This window comes from Otolemur garnettii, unplaced genomic scaffold (assembly GCF_000181295.1).
Source record: "Otolemur garnettii isolate 467f Iridium unplaced genomic scaffold, OtoGar3 scaffold00007, whole genome shotgun sequence".
Lineage (NCBI taxonomy): Eukaryota > Metazoa > Chordata > Mammalia > Primates > Galagidae > Otolemur > Otolemur garnettii.
Window position 1 is genome coordinate 37,970,511 of NW_003852402.1, and position 5,708 is coordinate 37,976,218.

A 5,708-nucleotide genomic window follows, 5' to 3' on the forward strand; every position below is an offset into this window, starting at 1 on the left:
GACAATCATGCCTTAATAAAACCGGGGAGAAAATAAGTCAGGGTATGAATACATGCTATTAATAATATCTTTGTGATCTCATGTATCAGTTAGAGGCAGTATTTATGGCTCTCCTTGGAAATCATAGCTGAGAATGATAATGGCTTGGGGAAGAACAGAAACACAGGAAATGCAAGCAAAGGGCCTGGACTCTGCATCTCTGGGAGAGTACTGTGCCCTGACATTATTCAAAATCAAAGCCAGGGTTTGAGGTAGGAGAGTAGGAAAAATGGAGAGTGCCAGAGGTGGAGGCCGGTTCTCCGATAATACTCAAGAAAACAGGGAGGTTCTGAGCTTCTAGGGCTTGGTAAAGGCCAGTACCCATGGAGTGACATTGGCTGGCTGCAGGGAATGAACAGGCAGAGAGAGCGTACGACAGCTCACAGTCCCTGTGCCCTAACGGGAGGATGAGCAACCAAACATTCCCCTAGACCAAGAGACAGTTCAACAGCAACCTGCAAGGATTGATAACAGAACCAGACGGAGAATGTCTATCACAGAATATTCCTGGACGAAGTAGTCAAAACGACTCAACTCAGATGTAGAACGTCAGATCCGCTCACCCTATACAAACAACGATATACATAACCACATAAGCAATGCTTGAAATTGCCCACAAGCTTAGGGAAAGGGGTGGTGAAACCCTGAATTAACTGAGATAATATATCAGCCTGCTCTGTGAAATAGGTATAATATATGAGGGATATTAATTTCAATCACAGAAAAATTATACAAGTTATGTCTCTTACACATGGGATTGTGAATTGATACTATTACTGCTACAACTCAGCTTTTTTAATTCATTCATTTACGAACTATGACTACTTTGGGACATGGTTCCCTCCACCCCACTCCTGGATTTAACTGCTCCGCTGACTCAACTTGGTCTTATTTTGGGACCATCCCATTGACTTCCAGGCTTCTGGTATGCAGATTAGAAGCCTAGATTTGGGGTGTGTGTTTGATCTTAAATCCAATTTTAGACAATCCTCTGGCTTTTGACAGCCCAGCCTACACCCACAGCTTTGAGCAAGGCCATCCTAATCTCCCAAGGCCAGCTGCAGATACAGGAACGTTCTGACTCCACCTTGTATGTAGCAAGATGAGATAACATTTCCCAGAATGCTGCCTTAATTGAGTTTCCTCCTGCCATAAAAAATCTTCATCTTGTTGGATATTTTGACCTATGTAACTAAAGCAAACATTTTAACCTCTGCATGTTTTCTGTTCCTTTGAAAAGCAAATAATGGCTATAGCTCCATAATGCTGAAATATGCAAGTATATTTAATGCTTTCCGGTTAAATAAAAGTCCATTTTCCTTTTTAACATATTTTTAATAGTAAAGCTGATACAAGATAGGTGAACATTTTGCAATACCAGATTATCAGAAAGACTCCGATATTTAAGATTAGAAGTTCTGATTTATTTCTCTTGGAGTTGTGGTAGACCAGTGGATGCTTTTTTGATATGGATAGTCTTAAAATTTGGTTTCCTTGATCTCTTCATCCTAATACTTTCAATGAAGACCACATCAGGATTTGTAGTCACATAAAACAAATAAAAAAACCTGTCTACATCGATTTCCCCTGTGATCAGTTAATTTCCTTCCCAGTAATGATCTCCCATCTTTGGAAAAAGGTTAAGCATCATTTGGTTTTGTACAGGTTTTCTAGGGTTGGAACAAGCCAAATGGCTTAAACAACAGGAATTTATTTACTCACAGTTCTAGAGGCCAGAAGTCCAAGATCAAGGTGCAACAAGCTTGGTTTCTACTGAGGCCTCCCTCCTTGGCTTACAGACAGCCACCTGCTTGCTGTGTCCTTCCTTGTTCTTTCCTCCACACACAAACACATTCTAGTGTTTCTTTGTATTCAAGATTTCATCTTCATATAAGGACTCCAGTCAGATTGGATTAGGACTCACCCTAGAAGCTTCATTTTAACTTAATCACCTCTTTAAAGGTCTTATCTCCAAATATAGTCACATTCTGAGGTACTGGGGCTTAGGGCTTCAACATATGAACTTGGGAGGAATGCAGTTTAGCCTGTCACCCTTGTCTTCTCTAAAATTAGACTAACGACAATAACCAAATAAGAAAAAGAGCAGTAATTTAGGAAGCAGAGTCAATAAAGTGTTTTAGGAAGTTGTATGGGATCTTTTGGATTAATGATTTTCTATAGCATGCACAGAAACCGCCTCTCATATTATCTGATGAGTCGGTGAAGCTTCCTAAGAACTCTCAGAATCACAAAATGCTGTCTATCTTAGCAATATCTCTATCATTTAAAATTATGCTTCCTTTGAACACTGTATGTTATAGAATCCATTCTGTGCTTTATAATATAAACTGTCCTTAGATGTGTGTGTGTATACATGCATGTGTAGCTGTTTTTCCATTATTGCATTCATTTTTTCTCGGGGCTCCAATTTCTAGGAGTGGGAACTACTTTTTCTAAAATATGTGTAACCTTCCCAGGAATGAATAAAGGTTAATTAGTAGAAAATGTACCCTTTCAGATTCGTTGCTTGAAGATCAATTCATGACTTCTTCAAGGCCAAATTCTTGTCTCTGACCTTACTCCAGTGAAGGTCTGCCCCAGGGAGAGGTTCCATGTAATCAGTGAGGTCATGACCAGATGGTGGCGTCCACATCCCCCTCTCTACCCTTTAGAACAATGCCTTGATGCCACAGGGCACCAGCATAAGCAAACCTTTGTGAGGCAACAGAATCGTTTCTGTGTAAAAAGATCCACAGGAGAGTAACATTTTCCTTTTTTCCTTTCAAAAACTTTTCTCTCAATGTTTCTGATACAAAAACAACTGATTATTTTTTTAATTCTTACTGCCCTACTCTGTATGTCATGCTATTAAATAACTGTAATGCCATCAGATTACACATACTGACATTGCACAAAAAAAAAAATCTATATACTCAAGGCATAATTATTTAAAATACAAATAAATAAAAGATGTGTCCGGCATCTGACTTCCCACATAGTACCTGGAAATTTTATTTTATAATTCGCCGAAGCCCGTGCATCTTTGATGAATGATTTGACAAATTTAATTTACTTTTCTCCTTGTTGACCACATGTCAGGAGAGTGGACTATAGGGACCTAGTATTTATATATTTGGGCAGTGGCAGCAGTGCTGCAGAGGAATAATACTGTACATATTTAAGGCCAGCTTCCAAATATTCTGGAAAGTTGAACCACATAAATATAGAACAGCCTCACACTTAACACCAGTCACTACATAGTTGGGAAACTATGCATCAGTTAAACAAAGAAATTAAACACATAGGGCCTGCTACATTTAAATATTTAAGTGCAATATTTTAAACAAATCACATCACTCTAGTCCAGAGGATTTCCAAGGCAAAAAGTAAATTCTGAGCCTTTATAGAGCACCTTTTTTTTCCCTTGAGAGTTTGAACTTCGCACAATAATGCTTTTCATTTCTGCACTTTCTCCAAATGTTTTTGACTTCTTAGAGGCTACATTGTTTTGTAAGAATAAATTGTAGGTTTTCCAAAGAGGCTCTCCCTCCCACTCATCTGCCCGGAGGGAGTTAGAGCCTCTGCGCACAATTTATTTTCATTCCCCTCACCCAAAAATGATCAAATAAGGATTGTTTCCCCATCGACATGTCCAGGGCAGGAGGTTCTGACAAGGGCAACATCTCTTCTCATTCCTGCTCTGGCAAGTCCGGAGAAAAAGATTATTTAATGCACACCAACTGTGTCAGAATCGGGGCTCCAACAATTACAAAGGTGCACAAGGTGAGTATTCAATTATAAGCTGTTGGAAAGCGGATACGTGCAGTGCCTCTGGAATTCTGCCACTAACAACTGAGAAATTTCAACAAATGTTACAGAATCAGGACAAGCTCTTTACAGAATCTGCCCCTTCTTGCCCCCAAAATAGACGTTAGTTGGCTACACGATTCTCAGCATCCTGGTTCAAATAAGGATATTGCATATTGCATATTCTTTACTGTTTGGCAGTTGCCATGGAGAGAGGAGAAGAGATATTTTTGTTGATGGAATGTCTCTTACCAGAGCTCCTTGATTTGGCCTTTCTGACTTTCTGACGCAGTTTTCAGATCCACTTTAAAATGCTGCCATCTCTCTCTCTCTCTCTCTCTCTGTCTCTCAATCTCTGTCTTTCTCTTTACTTTTTAAAACAATCAACATTCCAGCATCCCAGAAACAGTAGAAGATACATTATTGTGTAATTAGGCAGATGATTAGGATGTAACAATGGACGATCTGTTGGAATTTAATGAGTTCCTCAGCTTTCAAACGCCCCCTCCCGTCTCCCAGTGTCCTTTCCTCCCTCTCTCCATCCGCCTTTCCTTCCAGTCCTTCACTGCTGTCTTCCCACTTCAAAAACAGTCATTCAGCCAGAGTGTGCTGTGATTTTTTTTTTAATTAGTGGCATATAATAACATGCGTGTCCCCCCACACACACACACTGGATATTATTTTTTTTTTTTAGAGACAGAGTCTCACTTTATTGCCCTAGGTAGAGTGCTGTGGCATCACAGCTCACAGCAACCTCCACCTCCTGGGTTTAGACGATTCTCTTGCCTCAGCCTCCCCAGTAGCCGGGACTGCAGGCGCCAGCCACAACGGCGAGCTACTTTTTGTTGCAGTTTGGCCCGGCTGGGTTCGAACCTGCCACCCTCAGTATATGGGGCCGGCGCCCTACCCATTGAGCCACAGGCGCCGCCCTACACCAGATACTGCTTATGGGTCAGTGCAGGGTTTGTTCTGCGTTACCCTCGCTCTGGGAATCAGGTGTTTGGAGAAACCTCCATTTTAAACCGGGACTAAAGCACTATGGCCCATGGACCAAATCGGGACCACTGCCTGATTTTGTATGACCCGGCAGCAAAGAATGGTTTTTACATTTGCAAAGAGTTGAAACCATTTTTTGAATGAAGACTATTTTGTGGCATGTAAAAGTTACATGAAATTCAAATCTCAGTGTTTATAATGAAGTGTTATTGGAATATGGTCACGTTCAGTAGCTGATGTATTGCCTGTGGCTGTTTTCTCACTACCATGAGTTGAGTGGTTGCAATAGAGATCATAGGGCCTAGAAAGCCTAAACTATGTATTATTTGTCCATTTACAGAAAAAGTTTGCCAAATTTTGAGCTAGAGCCTGGCTGGCCACCATGCTGACAGTGAAAGAGAAAACGTCAGATCTGCACTGCCTTTGAGGGCCTGCAGTGTGTAGGAGCCGCCAGTGACACAGACTTCTGCTCACCAGGCCAGGGAAGCCACAGAGCTACGTGAACTTCAGCAAAGGTGCCCAGAAATGCAATCCTCCTATGTGCCTGGGAAAAGTGAAGGGAAATTTTAGTGGCCAGCACTAAAGACAATCACAGTTTTTTTTAAAGATTAGGGACTCTTACTTATTCTACTGATGGTGAAAAGATTCTCTAATTTACAAATCATCTCCTTGTTGTTCCAGAAAAGATAACAAATTAACAAAGTTGCCTCCCTTAAAACCAAATGAGAAAAGTTGAGGAATCCCAGAACTTTACACCAAAATTATGAGAAGCTTTTATTTATTTTTCTTTTTTTATTTTTGGGAAGGGAGAGGGAGGAGAGGAGAGAGAGAAGGGGAGAGAGGGTGGAGGGGGGAGAGAGGGAGAG